The sequence below is a fragment of the Anabrus simplex genome, chromosome 8, assembly GCF_040414725.1.
Source record: "Anabrus simplex isolate iqAnaSimp1 chromosome 8, ASM4041472v1, whole genome shotgun sequence".
NCBI classification, from domain to species: domain Eukaryota; kingdom Metazoa; phylum Arthropoda; class Insecta; order Orthoptera; family Tettigoniidae; genus Anabrus; species Anabrus simplex.
In genome coordinates this window covers 16,475,877-16,493,917 of record NC_090272.1, presented here as the reverse complement: position 1 = coordinate 16,493,917, position 18,041 = coordinate 16,475,877, and the positions used below count along the sequence as shown (strand labels likewise).

Below are 18,041 nucleotides of genomic sequence, written 5' to 3'. Positions count from 1 at the left end.
TAATCTGATTCCTATTGTAATTATGGAACCGTACTGGAAATTCACTGATTTCTCTTCTTTGTTTAATGCGTAATTATGTATGCACTTGCAGAATACATTATGCTCCTTTGAGTACTTTCGCAATGAAGAAATTGTGACGATTACTTTTCGTGCACTTTGTGTTCTCAATCACCAACGAGTTGTAGCTCGATCGCCACGCCCACTTGTTTTGATCGCTAATAATATGGCGGACGCGGCGTTCAAGAAGATTCAAATATGGCGGTCGAATACAGGTTGAAATAGGCTTCCCTGAGCAAAGCTAGATTTTCTTTGCACTTTTTTTTTTTTTTTTTTGAGTTTGCCAACTTCTGCACGGTTCTGGATTGTGTATTCGTGGTATATGAAGAATGCGTCGAACTGTCAAATGGTGATTGATTAATGTAAAGGTAAATATTTTCCTTTAAAATTGTCCAGTCTAATTGAAAACACATGTAGTTTGCACATTGACCTTTATTTCATTTCTCCTTTGAACATTTCTCAATTAGCCTGCTTTATAATTTTTTTTTTAAAGGTTACGGTGCATGTTCGAAGCATGGTTTTGAATTCCATTCCCTCAATTTTGTCCGGTAATGTTATGAATTGGAAGTGTAATGATTATTAAACATGGAAATAGGTGTAATACGCCGAAGTTAATCCACTTTTACTTATTTTGCTATTAGTTATATTTAACCTCTATTTCATCTAAGTATTCAATTGTCCTTACCGTACGTTTCGTTGTGTTTACGTTACATTGAAGTTATTATTGCAGATCATCTTTTTTTAAAATACATGTTAGGCTGAAGTATGATATCTTATTTACTATTCCACATTCAAGAACATACTCCGTCAACACGAATTACGACAAGATGCAGTTTTGTGTTTATAAAGATACCTCTGATGCGCTGCATAGGATGGCTACTATCCGTAGGCCTGTAAATATTGCCCAGACCATCTCGGCTTCACCGGCCTGTCTCCACCCAACTGTGTCACCAGGTGGTAATCGGCATACACGCGCTCTGCTTTTGATGTTAAGAACCAAGAATTTGATTCAATGGACTAGATGGCCTTTTTCCACAGCCATCCACAGTCCATTGTCAATGATTTTTTGCCCACGTCGTGTGCTGCAGTCAGCATTATGGTGTGGCTGTGTCTTTTGACTCCGTAGTCCGTGCGCAGGAGTATTTGCTGAACTGTGTTCTGTGAAGCAGTGCCCTGGTCACCACTGATTTTTTTGAACTGTGGCCTGGAGGTTGCTCTAAACAATAAATGACAGCCTTCACTGGCCTCTGTTATCAATGAGCAGCTGCTGACATGGCTGGACAGATGTCCTTGCACTTACAACAAAGGCACAGCTACGAGGTGCTATGTGAAGACACAACTGACAGTGAGCCTGGTGACCTGCCCTACATCTACCTCTCCATGCACTTGGATCATGATATAATGCATGCCCGGTTTGCTTCGAATTGAGCCCTGTGGGTAGAGGTGGCAGAATATCCATGGTATCTCCTGCTAGTAGTAAAAGGCAACTCGGGGCATTTCATCTTGGGAGCATGGGTCGATGATCATGGGGCCCCTAATGAACCTGGCGTTCCTTTCACTTACTTGTGTCAAGCTCCTATCCAACCTCCCTTTGTCAACTCCTGTTCTTTCCTGATCCCGATAGTAGGCTAAGGTTTATGAGATCTGAGGCCCATCGTGGCCCTTCCTGATATACCTTTGTTCTTTGAAGTGCGAAACCTCTTCCATTTTCCTTCTGATTATTGTTAATAGAGGGTGTTTACCCAGTTGTATCACCACCACCACTTACTTCGACTTATGCCAGGCTCATGTCCTATCTTGGTCAGATCTCGCCTCATATAGGTTTTAAAATCTAACGAGCCTTTAATTTTCTTGTCATTGACAATCCGTTTTAAGATATGTGACCAACAAAACTCTGTGCATACCCAACCCATGTCCTGTTCCTCTATGGGCTCGGTTATGAAGTTAGACAAGTCTTCGTAACAAGTTTTTACGACCTTCCTTACCTCTGCCTCATCAGAGTTGAGATGAAATGAATGTCGTGATGTATAAAAGTAGGAAGCAAGAGTGTGGTGCGAGCACAGACTTCCCCTGTTGAATAGAAACAAGGAATCTGCTCAAGGACTCCCTGTGGGTGGGAGACGGTCGTAAAAGGCGACTAAAAGGGGCCCAGGGACTCTGAACCTGAAAGCGTGGTTTGGTAACCATGGGGTCCTTAGCCGGTCCTCGCATTGCTTCCAATTACTTGTGCCAGGCTCCTCGCTTACATTCATCCTATCCGACATCCCTCGGTAAACTCTTGTTCTTTTCCGACCCCGGCGGTATTAGCTTTGTGAGGCCTAGGGAGTCTTTTATTTTCCCGTTGTTAGTGGCCCTTGTCTTTCTTAGATACCTTCATTTTTCAAAGTGTTGGAACCTTTTTTTTTTTTTCCTCAGAGTAGTGTTAATAGTGGATGGTTGCCCATTTGTACTTCTCTTAAAACAATAATCACCACCACATCTGCTGGCGGACGAATGACCACCTTCGCTCCATGCAGTCTAGTTATTAGAAAGTGTATACCACCACCTCTCCTAGCCTGCCGGGGCTAACCACGGTGCCTTAACGGTCACGGTCATTAGGTGGGTTCTATCACAGGACATTGAATGGCATATTTTGCAAAGATCAATGAAAGCCTGGAGAATTTTCTTCCTTCTCTTGCACTTAAAGTAAACAGACAAGTGATCTCATGTTAATTGTGAGCTGTATTGTCTCCATTTCATGTTCCGTGTGTGAACCTCAGACCTTTCTTGTTCTTTCCTTTGGCCATGTGGTTAGGGGTGCGCAGCTGTGAGCTTGTATTCAGGAGATAGTGGTTTCGAAACCCACTGTCGGTAGCTCTGAAGAGGTTTTCGCTGTATATTAATTAAGGCCATGACTGCTTCCTTCCCACTCCTAGCCCTTTCCTATCCAGTTGTCATCATAAGACCTATCTATGTCGGTGCAACATAAAGCCAGTTTTCAATCATGAAAGTGTATTGACATGAAAGAAGCATATAGGATACTATTTTAGACAAGTCAGTACTGGTACAGGAACAAATGCAAATACCTATTAGGGTTAAGTTTTCTATCAACTGTAAAGCCAATTGTATAATAAATTCTTTCATTTGTGTGTTTATTGTAGGCTTAGTGGTTCGTGGTATGGGTTATTGTCTCACCTTAGTTTGTGAACCATGGACGAAAGCTGAGTGGTATAGGAAGTGACTCTGAGAGTCCGGATGCCAGTAGCTATGGAATAGAAGCGGGCATCTGGAATATATTCTGGGTCACGGTCCTCTATTTGCTTAGGCAGCTGTGACTATACAATGCACCTGTGGTCTCTAACCCATTATAGGAGAGTTTCTTAATGGGGCTATGTGTAAGTAGGGTATCATCCTGCTTCACAGACTGAATTGAATTCAGAATGTTTTAAGCAAGGCTCGGAGCTATGGGAATAACAGAGCCCCACTTCCATTTGACGGGTGAGGGACTTCTTGGAAACAATTTTGTGAATAAAATGGAACTCGATGGGGGGCTATCAATATTATTGGGACAACTGGCTGAATCAGCAAAGAGAATGCATCCGGATGTGTTAGGAGTAAATGATATTCATATACGTCGAGACAACAAGGAGGAGATAGGAGACTATACAGTGTTCATAACGGTGTTAAAAATGAAAGGGGTAGGACTGTTCATTAAGAATACTATTGCACAGAGCATAGTTTGTGTTAGGCACATAACTGAGCGAATGATATAGGTGTATTTGGCTGTTGGAGGAATTAGGATGAGAATTGTCTCAGTGTATTTACCATGCGAGGGTACAGATGAGGATAAAGTTGACTAATTTTATGACGCCCTGAATGACGTAGTCAGAACATCAGGTATACGATAGTCATAAAGTGTTCTTTTTTTTTTTTTTTCAATGCAAGATTAGGAAATAAAACTGAAGGTTATTAGAAGGTGAACTCCCCCTGTGGGTGGGGGCGGTAGAATAACACCCACGGTATCCTCTGCCTGTCGTAAGAGGCGACTAAAAGGGCCTCAGGGGCTCTGAACTTTGGAGCGTGGGTTGGCAACCACGGGGCCCTTAGCTGAGTCCTGGCATTGCTTCCACTTACTGTCCAGCTCCATGGCTAAGTGGTTAGCCACAGGGGCTCCGGGTTTGATTCCCAGCAGGGTCGGGAATTTTAACCTTAATTGGTTAATTTTGCTGGCACGGGGGGGTGGATGTATGTGTCGTCTTCATCATCATTTCATCCTCATCACAACGCGCAGGTCGCCTATGGCCGTCAAATCAAAAGACCTGCATCTGGTGAGCCAAACTTTTCCTCGGACACTCCTGGCACTAAAAAAGTAATACGCCATTCCATTCCACTTACTTGTGCCTGACTTTCATCTATCCTTATCGACCTCCCTTGGTCAACTCTTGTTCTTTTCCGACCCCGACAATATTACGCATGGAAGCCTAGGAAGTCTTTCATTTTCACGCTCTTCGTGGCCTTCGTCTTCCTTTGGCCGTTACCTTCATTTTTCAAAGTGTCGGACCCCTTCTATTTTTTCTCTCTGATTAGTGTTATATAGAGGATGGTTGCCTAGTTGTACTTCCTCTTAAAACATTATTCACCACCACCTGGGAAGATGATGAGTAAATATGGGGAAGATATGGAAGCTAATATGAATGGAAAGCGGTTACTGGACTTCTGTGCTAATATGGGATTAGCAGTTACGAATACATTCTTCTAGCTTAAGGCTTATTATGTCAAACCCAAAAATCTACCCGATAAACTGAATTTGTCTGATAGTTACACTGGTGTTGGCTTTTATTATTTCCCACAATCTTAAACTTGCTTGAGATCGTCCTTTTTTACAAAGAATCTGTTCTCAGACCAAAGAGTACAAAACTGGTGGGGGCATTCCATTTAGTCTCCGGATGTAACATACCTCCCATCTTTTGGTTTTCTTTATTCCCCTGTTAACAGTAAACCAAAATGAACCAATTTAAAAAAATTTGACAATCATTTCGCTTACACAGTTTAACAAGACAAGAAGTTAGATTCACAACTAAGTATTTATTTATTTTCCACCTAGTCGATACAATGATTACCTAAGGCAATTTAATGGTTAAACGTGGTACATGTTTCGTAAATAGGGACACTTCCTCCAAAGCATTACTTTGACAATTTATGTATTTTACATCTAAACAGTGTTGTGTGGCTGAAGATGTTGATAATATACGAAACATATACTTAGTTGTGAATCTATTGATGTGCGATACAGACCATGAAGCTGATTTTATGTAAGACAAGAAGTTATCACAAAACTTAAGTCCTATATCGTGCAGGGAGTTTCACCAAATGTCCACTTTTCGTTTTCACTTCGTTTTTACAGCAGAAACAACACTTTCATACTCATTATCTCCATCATTTTCCTGCGATGAAGTCATCTCCAGTGGGTACAAATGTTGAATGGGCCTGATCATGTCCCGTCCAGCAGTCTGCACTCCAACTACCTCTTATGTTACCAGGAAATATCTCAATCACTTTACCCAAAGGCCAATCGAGTCTTTTCCTCTGATCAGAGCCTACTAACACAACACCACCAATCTTTAGCATCCTTCGACACTTTTCTTTAACTTGCGGCTGTACTAAAAGGCTCAGGTAATCATCACGGAATCTTTTCAATTCCTCCCGTAAACGCTGCAGGTACTTGGCCCATCTTCTGAAGTCGATGTTGCCAAGGCAGTCAAGATCAGGGACTCCAATGGACCTATTGTCCTGCAGGAACATAGCAGGAGTCAAGGGCACTAAGTCGCTTGGATCCTGAAACAGGTATGTCAAAGGCCTAGAATTTACCACAGACTCCACATCGCATAGGACAGTCAAAGCCTCTTAATAGGCGAGAGAGGCTCTCCCCAACGTCCTCTTCAACAACTTCTTGACCATTTGAATGACCCTCCCGCACCATCCACCCCACCAAACAGCCGTGGATGGAATGAATTTCCACTGGGTCCTCCTTAAAGATGCTTCCTCCTCTATCTTATGCCAGTCCAAAGAGTCAAAGGAATTCACAGCTGCAGTGGAGTTGGTCCCATTGTCACTGTATATAACTCTGGGTCGTCCCCGCCTTGCAACAAATTTCCTAAGACCTTGAAGAAATGTGGTTATGTAAACGAAAGGTATCTAGGAAATGTCACTGTAATATTCGTCCCAAATGGAAGATAATAATTGCTTTTACTCAAAATGTAAAATCTGTGGTAAATTAAGAAATACTGTTGTTACTAGAGAAGTATGTATACGTACCCACGGGCTGTAGACAGGACTCCCTTATGTTGCATTCCGCTGCTTGTACCATCTTTTGTTTCTTTATTGAGGTCTAGGGCTAGCACCGACGATTGGGAGTGCTATGTCTGTGAATTCTCATTATCTTTGTCCGTATGACTAACGCGGCCTGTTCAAACAGCAAAAATCCCTGAAGCAATAAAAATAAAGAAAATAGCATTATCCCTGGACCAATAAATATATCACTTAGTGAATGAGTTAGGGCACAAAACGAATGAGCAACATGAAGAAAATGACACCTAATTAATTCAAACAACTTCAGTGAGCAAAGACATCACACACAAAAGTGTTAGACAAACAAAACACATACGGAAGTGCTGCGACGTAGCAGAAAAAATAGTTGTAAGGTAGTAAAGTATGTATCCATATTATTCTCTACAAGTAAAATATTTTGTACTATTTCTTAATTTACTGCAGATTTTACACTTTATTTGAGTAAAAGCAATTAATATCTTCTATTTGGGACAAATATTACAATGACATTCCTAGATACCTTTCGTTTATATAACCAAGAAATGCTTCTGTGGAAAGGTTTAACACGAGATCAATACGTACAGTTCGATACACAGCACAAGTAAACAACAAAATCCAAGCTTTCTCTCTGCCCCTTAAGATTAACGGCCCAGCAAGATCAACCCCACTGACCTCAAAGGCTGACGAATCTTTCACTCTTATCTTCTGGTAATGGTGCAGGATCTCCATCAATTTTCTTCGACTCAAATTGTCGACATTTGACACATTTTGTGATCATCCTCCTTATTGTCTTCCGACCTCTTAAAATCCAGCATTCTTCCCTTAATATTCTAAGTATCACCTCAACACCTGCATGAGAATATTTTATGTGGTAGTCTCGGATTTAGAATCTCCCAAGTTTGTGACTGGAAGGCAGAAGAAAGGGATATCTAAAGTTTTGCTCATCTTTTCTTTGAACAATTTTAGTCTTCAGCCTCAGAAGACCATCTTGGTCCACAAAGGTGCAAAGGGAGTTCAGTCATCGTCTTTCAGTTTCTTTCAGAACCCCTCTCTGGACAAGACGCAGGAGCCTTCTCTCAGCCTGTGCTAGTTCTGAAACAGAGAGAACACCCTCACTTTCACAACTTCTGCATTTCAATGATTTTCCAACAAATTGCAGTATCCATCCTATAAGCCTGACAGTTTGAGAAACCTTGGAAAATCTTCTTAGGTACCTTCGCCGAGGAATTGATCGATGATGGAGATATTTTTCTTCTCTCTTGTTTGATGATGCCATCATCCACATTAACCTCTGATGTCTGCCAACTTCAACCAGTGAAGACCCTCCCACTATTTGGGTCTATAAGGGCTTCTACAGAACAGCCTCGAGATGGAAAACAACCAAACTCATACAAATTAGAGCACTTACATATGCCCTTTTATCATCAGAGTAAGGTTCAGAGTAAGATGGCGGCGTGTGCAGAAGTGACGCTGAGTGTTATGCGCAGTATTATTATATTTTTGGTGGTAAAGAGTACAGTGCAATACTCCAAAAGTGCTACAATCGCTTCAGATAACCCTCCTGGATACCTGGAAAACATAATTCTATTGGAAAAACTATTGGTGAGTGAAAAATGTAGTCTTAACGGTTTGACGTGGTGCAGTGCTGAAAGTCTGGGGATGGCAGCCATAGGTCGGCCTCGGCGAAGGGACGGGAGCGGTGTTGTCAGACTGCCTGTAGATAATCAGCCACTGCTGTGCTTGGCACTTGCCCTGAGTGGGGACATCGAACTAAACCCGGGTCCACAACAGTGCACAATTTGCGGAGATAGTGGTAGGAGGAATCAATTATTTGTCCACTGTAATAATTGCTCGCTAAAAGGCCATAGAACCTGCGCAAATGTCTCAGTGTCTGAATTCAGAAAAATAAAGAACGGTTCCCGTACATGGTTATGCTGGAAGTGTGAAATGCCGCTGTTATCAGACTCGTTCTTTACAGTTACCAGTGATACGCCCAGTGACTTAGTGAATAATTCTAAATGATCTTTGCTCCAATACGGCTGATGATGACCCCTAGATGGGTCGAAACTAGTACCGTATAATTTTGTAATCTTGTGAATATATTGTATTGAAAAGGTGGAAACATTTAAGTTATTATTATTATTATTACTTAAATAAAAATATATCACTTTTTGTCTTCAATGCGCGCAGTATTATGCGACCTGGACGGTTACAAAATATCCACGCATCGCTTGAAAGCCTTGACCCGACCATCGTATGTGTCAATGAGACGTGGTTGTCTAGCAAAATTAATGACTCAGAAGTGTTCCCTGACTCGCTGATATTGTTCCGTAAGGACCGAACCCACCGCTCTGCAGGGGGAGTTCCTATTGCAGCCAAGCCAGAATGTAATCCAACTCGAGTTCATCACCTGGAGACAGCAGCCGAAGCACTGTGGGTGGAAGTGACGTGCAACAAACGCAAATTCCTTATTGGATCAATTTATCGCGCCCCTAAGTCGTCGCCGGAAATGAACGATGAACTAATCCTCTCTCTCGAGCGTGTGCAACATGTACAACAAAATTACGATGCCATTTATATTGTCGGTGATTTCAACTTAGAAATTACGTGGTCCAGAAATGCTGCACCTGTTCCAAATAACCCCCTCGCCAATAAATTCCTTTCCGCTTTCTATGATTTATTCCTTCATCAGTTAATGTTCGAAGCCACGCGTATTACTCAAACAACACGTTCAACCCTTGATCTTTTCCTAAGTAATATGCCACAGTCCGTCCAATCTCTTAATACTATCCCTGGATTCTGTGACCATCAGGCAATCCTCGCAACACTGACTCATATAAAACCATCCCCCAAACTCCATACCAGAACAGTTTATAATTTTTCCCGAACAAACTGGAACGATCTATCCACTTTACTATCCAACCGCCTCCCCGTTCTCACCTCAGATTTCACCGGCAGTACTGACATAAACAAGATATGGAACAACTGGAAGAAAATTTTCTTTCAATGCGTAGAAGAAACCACACCAACAGTAAATATAACCAGCAGACGGAAATCTCCATGGATTACCAAGGAGATAGTGCGAGAAATGGAAAAGAAATCCAACCGATTATGAGTGGGAGAAATACAGGCTGGCTAGGAACAAGGCTAAACAATCTATCAGAGATTCCTACGATTCTTACATCCACAGTCTTAACACCAACTCCAAGGAACTCTGGGCTCTTCTCAGAAGTAAAGATTGCAACAGAGCTCCATCTGTATTTAAACATAACGGTACGGCAGTCTCAACACCACAAGAAATTGCAGACACCTTCAATAGGAAATTTAAAAGTAACTTCTCCGTCCCTACTGAGGAAGAGAACATGCTATATTCAAGGACAACATTTACCCCTCTCTTCCCTCTAACCAACCTGTATTTCTCAACGAATGAAGTAAAGGAGAGCCTTCTGAAAACAAGACCTCATGCCGCGACCGGGCCGGACCGAGTGCCAGCAAGAATTCTCAAGAATTGTGCAGTCGCCTTGGCGCCCTCGCTTTGCGCTCTCTTCAACTATTCCATTAATACCGGGTCTGTACCTTTGGAGTGGAAAGAAGCCAACGTAGCGCCAGTTTTCAAAGATGGAGATAAGGAAAACGTAGATGATTACCGGCCAGTTTCTATAACATCAGGGGTCTGTAAATGTATGGAACGTCTAGTTGCTAAATGTATGTTGGATTTTCTCAAGGAGAGAAACCTGCTGAACTCAAACCAGCACGGCTTCATTCCGGGAAAATCCTGTACAACACTTCTAACAAAAGTCATTGATGACTGGCAGTTCTCTTTGGAGCAGACTGATGTCTCACAAATAGACTGTGTGACTCTGGACTGGAGCAAAGCTTTTGACCAGGTGTCACATCAAAGACTTCTGTTAAAACTTAGCAACTACGGCATTCAGGGTAAACTGCTGTCATGGTTGAGGTCATTTTTGGTGGGTCGAACGCAATGTGTTGTGTACGGAGGATCCAAATCAGACCAAACCACAATTACTTCTGGAGTAATTCAGGGCAGTGTGATAGGGCCCCTCCTGTACACGATTTATGCTCTCGACTTACCGGATTGTGTAAATTCGACCATGGCGCAGTATGCCGATGACACAGTCATTTACAGAGCCATGAAAAACCGTGATGATATTGTACAATTCCAATCGGATCTGGATAGTATAGCTCTGTGGTGTGAGGTAAATAGATTGTATATAAATATTAAGAAGTGTAAATATATAAGACTAAGCAGAGCTAAACAACCACTCCAGAACCAACCTACTCTATGTAGAATCCTACTGCCGACTTCTAACTCCATCAGACTGCTCGGTATTCACATTACGGACAATCTGAAATGGAATAAACACGTGGAGGAAGTGAGGTGTAAGGCATACCGGACGCTAGGTTTCGTCCGTAGATGTCTCTCGGGAGGAAGAAGTAAAGCCCTACGAACGGCTTATATTTCCCTTGTGCGGCCCATACTATTATATGGCCTTCCTTCCTGGCATCCAACTACAACGGAAAATATGAGGAAACTAGAAGGTATCCAGCGACGAGCAGAACGTTTAATTAACAAACACATCCCCTTAAACACAGCCAGGTCATTGCCACCAGTGAACTCGCTATGTACACAAATAGATGTAGCCTTCCTTAGGAAATCCCTGACAGATCACACACACCTCTCCCCTTTCCACCGCCTGCAGCTCAATTACCGCTCTGTTAAAAGAGGCCAAGGAGTTACTCTTGTCCCTCCCTTCGCTAGAACAACCTCATATTTAAATGGGTTTTACTCAAGGGCTGCTCGTACGTGGAACCTTATACCATCTGAGGTAAAGCTACTTCCTCTTCCTCACTTCCTCCGCGAAGTAAAGAAAATGTATATGTAAATATAAACCTATATGTGATGTATATAACTTGCATAAATTAGAATTGCAAGAAGGATGGGTGCAAGTACAGGTGTATGTGGGCGAATGTGTATGCGTGCGCGTGTGTGAGTGGTTGTGAATGAGTGTGTATACAGGGGTCTGAGTGAGAGTATAAATGGCTGGGTGTTCTTACTCTAATATTTTCAGGATAAATCAAGATAATTATTATTCTAAGGGTTCAGTGTTTGTAGTGTAAATATGTAAATTTAAAATTGTCTACATAAGTTTGTATGTAAATATTCAGTAGAGTTTATGTACACATGTGGAGATGGAGGCACTTCCGTGTATGTGGGGCTTGCCCTTTCTCCATCTACCACCCTTAAATTGTACATGTACAATTTAAGGAAAATAAATAATAATAATAATAATAATAATAATAATAATAATAATCAGCGTAATGTTTTTGCAGATAGCATTAACAGTGCCAGTTTTTCTTTGTAAATATTCGGCATGAATATATGTCTGCTTTGCTATAAGCCCATAAGATTCCCATCCCACACATAATTGAAAAAAACAAAAACTCTGTACTCCCGGAAGGTAAATCATGATTTGAACCAGTATTGTTTTCCCAGATTTCCAGTCCATTAGAAACTTTATTGCAATATTACTAGTAACATTTCTCTTTAGCCCTGTACCCTCGGTCTTCATACAATATTTGTTCACGTTTTTCATGCGTCTATGTTCATCAGAATATTATTCTCTACTGGAAAGTTTACTGTCACCACTAATTTCTAACATACTCCAATTTCACATTTGTTTAAACCTTGTGACACTTCTCCAAATTATAAGTAGACGACATGACGAGAACTCAAACATAAATAATCTCTAACCGGAATACGATGTTGATAAATACTCACAGCAAAGACTGTCAACAAGATGCCGAGAGCTTGCTGAGTTATGGGAATGCACTGTGGTTGTATGAGAACATTTGATATTTCCGTCAACACACTTCTAATCACCGCGTATGTCACGAGCGCTTCGGAGCGTTAAGCTCGGAGGCGAGTCATAAAACTCGAGCGCTCTGGAGAGTTAGGAATGACATAGGGTTAAGGTCATATTATGGTTATATTTTGCTGTACTTTAATGTGATGTCCGATGTTGCTTGTATAAATATGTTTGTGGCGTCGTGGCGAAACTTAGAAGCTTGGGCCTCGAAGCTGAATAGCTAACGCTTATTGTATCTCGTCCTAGTTTTAGAATAACTTCCTTTAGAGTAAGACTTGCACGTCCACTGTAATATCACCTTCGGAAAGAGATGAGGAAATACCACAACGTGCTAACCACACGACACCTCAGGATGACTTCATGATGAGAACTCGAACATAAATAATCTCTAACTGGAATACGATGTTTATAAACTAGGTATGCCTGTGAAATACACACAGGAAGGACTGTTAACAAGATGCTGAGAGCTTGTTGAGTTGTGGGAATGCTTCGTGGTTGACGAGCAGTATTTCCGTCAACACACTTCTAATGACAGAGTGTGATGAACACTTTGGAGAAATTACATTCCTCCCCTCACCTTTCTTCAAAATTTCAAAAGGACAATTTTTAAGGCTTCATAGTTATATTAACAGTGATAGAGCTGTCATAAGCATGCCTAAAGAAAGTGCAGTGAAAGTGTTAAATTAAGAATTTGCGTTAAAGAGTTCAAGGAGGAATGCTTCCCTGCCGAAGGAAAAATCCTATTCTGCAAAGTATACAAAGTTAAAGTAAGTGCTTTATTGTCCAGCAGCGTAGCGTTACTCTGTTAGACACAAAAATGCTTCCTTCTATATTTTACTTCAGTTAAATATTTTGTGCGTATGGCAACTGTCGGCGATTTCTTACTTCTGATAACTAATGCAGTTTTTATTGGTTTGCAGGAGCAGCAAATGTGGTCTGTCTTCGTTACTGATAATAGTTCAATGATTGTTAATGAATTTATGATAGAGACTAGTAAAATTGAGTTAAAAGAACTAGTAAGGAAAATTAATTGAATTAGTGCAATAAGATTTATAAAAAATTGTATCTTTAATATAAAATGATGATGCAACTCCGCCATTGTCCGGTCCCAAGTCCGGAATGAGAAAGGAGGAGGGTTTGCTGGTCTGGCACCCAGCTGTAAAATTGCCAACGCCGAGTGTTGGGCGGCGGGAAATAACCTCACTCTCTAAGGGGGCCAACGGCTTCAGGCGAATGAGCCCCTTTGGGTGGGGTGATGGTCCCCACAGTGGAGGAAATGCCACTGGAATCCATTATGCAGCGTCTGTTCTCGAGGTTAGGGGCGGCTGCATAAGGCGCCTGTACTCCAGAGGAGCGGCCTCATTATCACCTCACTGGATCACATCCAGAGTTGTAATTCGGGACCTAGTCCCACACAGGTGACACCTTGACAGTCAACCATGGAAGGTCTTTTAAGGAATACTCCACCGGCTGAACCAAGAGTTCAGAGAAGGCAGCATTCGGATACGGTGGGCTGCCACCTGAAAGATACCGTGAAGTCGGAGGCACGGAAATACCCCAGTACTACATACACGAATGAGACAAAATCAAGAATCAAACCAAAGCAGATAACATACTTCTCTACACACAACATAAACTCACTCATGCAAACCGGTAAACTAAAAGTGATCACCGACATAATGGACCAACACAAAATTCTTATCATGGGATTACAGGAAATTAGAAACACTGACCAGGATGCCTTGGAATCTCAAGGGTACAGACTTTATAAAGGTATACCCGGGAAGAGAGTGATGAAGAATGTCCCACAATTTGGAACAGGATTTTTGGTCAGCCTTAAAATAATAAACTCAGTTCAAGAATTCAGATCACAGTCTCCACGACTCTCAACGCTCACCTTAAAGGCATCTAATAAAATCTATACTATAATAAATGCCCATGCTCCCACTAATGATAAAAACAACTCCTCAAAAGACCAGGAGGAAACAGGAGAATTTTGGGACCTATTGGACCAGACCATAGATAACATCCCCAAACACCATATAAAATTATTAATAGGCGACTTCAACGCTCAACTAGGCAGAGAAAGAAAATACCGTGACATCATCGGAAAATGGCCAGCACACAAGAAAACAAATAAAAATGGAGACAGACTAGTTGACCTGTGTAGAAACCATAATTTAATCTCAAAATCTACATGTTTTAAGAGGAAACCTCAAAAACTCAAAACATGGAAACACCCTGACTACACTAAAGGAGAATGGCAACTGGACCACGTCTGCATGGACAAATACCACCACAAAGAGATCTATAACGTCAAAGTCCTCCAAGGAATAGACACAGGTTCAGATCACTACGTAGTTAAAATTAAAATTAAACTCACTCCCCAGAGAAGACAACAAAAGCAAGCCCTTAAAACTAAAAGAAAAATAGATCCTACCCAGCTAATCAACAACAAAAATTACCAGAAAGCAACTGAAAAAATAAAAATCACAGACAAACTTGAAGACTTAGTACACAACCTTAAACAAATTGCAGAAGACCTAGCTCCAATTAAACCACGTAAAAAACACCAATGGTGGAACAGTGAATGTGATGAAACAGTGGAGAAAAGACATCAGGCATGGCTATTACATCAGTCCCAAAAGACAGAAATATCCTATCAAAAGCTAGTAAAACAGAGAAAAGAAACTACCCAAGTCTTAAGAAGAATAAAAAGACAACATCATAAGGACACCCTGCAGTTAATTGAAGAACAGTTCAGTAAAACTAAATCAAGGGACTACTACAAAACCTTCAGAAAGCAGCTCCAAAAATATGAACCCCCGACCCTACTGATGAAGGATGAAGATGGTAAGCTGGCCCATAACAATAAAGACAATGCAGAAATTCTGGCTAAACATTTCAACAAGCTTTTAAATTGTGAGGAACCTACAGAACTCCTTCATTTGGACACCAACACCCCGATAAAAACATCACCAGAAAACATCAATCCCCCCACAATAAAGGAAGTCTATCAAGCTCTGAATAAATTAAAAAACTACAAAGCGCCAGGAGAAGATCAGACCTTTGCGGAAATCTGGAAATATGCAGGAACCTCAGCAAAAGTTGCCCTCCATCAACAACTTGTCTCTATCTGAATTAAAGAAGAACTACCAGAACACTGGACAACAGCCCTCATTCATCCTCTGCACAAAAAAGGGGACAAAACCGACCCTAATAACTACAGGGGAATCTCGCTCCTAGACATAACATACAAAATATTTTCAATAATCATCCTTAATAGGATAAGTTTACAACTTGAGAAAGAACTAGGAGAATATCAAGGAGGTTTCAGACCCTGGAGGAGCTGTCCTGATCAGATCATGAGTCTTAAGTTGATAATGGACTATAACAGGAGAAGAAACAGAGATATGGTGATAACATTTGTAGATTTCAAGAAAGCTTATGATTGCATCCATAGAGAATCTCTGTTTAAAATTTTAAGACACCTTGGACTACACCCCAAATTAATAAACATGATAAAATTGACTCTCACCAATACCAAGTCAAAAGTGAAGTTTAGGGGTGAAACATCAGAGACATTTGAAATTAAAACTGGACTACGGCAGGGAGATGGGCTCTCACCACTATTATTTAACTGTGCTCTAGAAATGGTAATGAGGGAATGGTTTAGAAAATGTCCCCCCAAAATAAAGATTGGCCGAAATATCAAAACAAATTGCCTGGGTTTTGCTGATGATTTAGCATTACTAGCAGTGGACATAAAAGAAGCAAAAACCCAGATATCAGAACTTCAAAACATTGCAAATAAAATTGGCCTCAAAATATCATTTGAAAAAACAGAAATTATGCCCCAAAAGCCAACACAGCTAAAAGAAGTCACCATAAATGGTAATAAAATCAAAATAGTAACTCAGTTTAAATATCTTGGAGAAGTAATAACACATAACTTAAATGAAAAAATCTCAATCCAAGTAAGAACAAATAGATTAGCTAAAGCACAAAAATTAACATGGGATATCTACAAAAAGAAATGTCTATCAATAAATACAAAAATAAAACACTACAACACAGTTATAAAACCGGAAGCTACATATGCAGCAGAAACACTCTTTTACCTGAATAAACAATCAAAGACTGACAGACTTCAGAAAATTGAAAGGAGGATTGGAAGAACCTATATCAACAAAAAATATCAGAAAGATGGACAGTGGCGGTTAATACCTAACAAAGTCGTGTACAAAGAGCTAGAACCCATTACAGATACTATGCGTAAGAGGAGACTGGGATTCTTTGGACATATCATGAGGATGCAGGACTCGAGACTTCTGAAACAACTAGTACAACACAATCTCGTCTCAAAAAATACCACAACAGGATGTAAATGGATCAGAGAAGTAAGAGAGGATCTGAAGGAAATAGGCCTTACAGCAGAAGACACCAAAAATAAGATAAAATTGAATACAAAACTCAAGAATACAAACCTCCGCTTTACCCTTACACAAAACAAACCAACAACACGCACATTTTCAACTGAGGAAAGGGCACGAAGATCGGAGCGTCTGAAGAAGTACTGGGAGGACCGCAAAGCCCGAACAATCCCTTCAAAGAGACCTGAACGACGGACTGACTAAAGTGATCCTATGTGGTCATAAAAGAAGAAGAAGAAGAAGAAAATGATGATGCCTGTTGTTTAAAGGGGCCTAACATCTCGGCCCCTAATGGTACGAAATGAGACAAAATGTTATGACAATTTAAAAATCCATAATTCTCCACTGGCCAGAATTTGAAAACATGAGGACAAAGAATAAATGGATGGATATGAAGTTAAAACAATCAGTGGATCCGACCCGCAATGCTCCACATTTCTGAAAACTAGCGTTAAACAATAGTATTACTGACCAAGGGACTGCTTCTAAAGCACAATACTGAATCGATGATGCTTGTAGTCAAAACGGGTCCAAAATCCAGGTTATCGGCCCCTCAGAATGATACTTATCGCTAGGAAAGTAGAACCATGCTAGTTGTCATGTTGCGGTACTAATCAAAGGTAGCGTAATCTCGCGGTATTCCACACATTATGGTACTATTTACAGGTAATGTAATTCACACATGTAACACAGACCTATGGTATTTTGCACATTACGGTGCTATTTACAGGCAATTGGCTATTGAGTGCATGATTCGAAGCAGTGCATCAATTCACTCGAGTGTCCGAGTGAATCAATTCACAGGAACAGCGAGCTCATTGCACACAATTCAGCTGACTCGCAGCAGACAGTGCTGAGTGGTGCACTAGCAGGACACTGGATATTGGCGGGAGTCAAGGTTCTGCTACAGCGAGACACAGTGAATCATGGCTCACTGATAGAATCGTGCGCAATCACAACTCAGTAAGACGCAAGACACACACGGCTCCTGATCTGGACACTGGCAGGGAGCCGAACTTCCGCTGCGGTGAGACATACAGTGAGGCATGGCACACCGAAAGAATCGTATGCAGTCACGGATCAGTGAGACACAACACACACACGGTTCATTATCGGTACACTGGACATCGATGTGGAGCCGAACTTCCTCTGAATCAATACATACAGAGCCATGTTCACTGAAAGAATCGTACACTATAATGGACTCTCAAGCTCAGCTCATTTGAAAATAATACCCACTTGTATTCACTGTCCTCTTCTTACAGGAAGTTTTAAATAATAGATGGATTTATTTGCAGTGTTAAAAAGGTACGGTAGTCAAAACATAATTCTAAAGTACCTAGCTTGTAAGTAGGTA

At 41.1% G+C, this 18,041-nt stretch overlaps 1 protein-coding gene across 1 annotated transcript in view; it reads left to right on the top strand.

The window, feature by feature from the left end:
* Positions 1-324: 324 nt before the first annotated feature.
* Positions 325-18,041, top strand: part of LOC136879203 (WD repeat-containing protein 73) — a 257,255-nt gene continuing 239,538 nt past the window's right edge. Inside the window, exon 1 of the mRNA XM_067152998.2 lies at positions 325-425. The gene's annotated coding sequence lies outside the window, so the exon portion shown is untranslated. The remainder of the gene's footprint in view (positions 426-18,041) is intronic.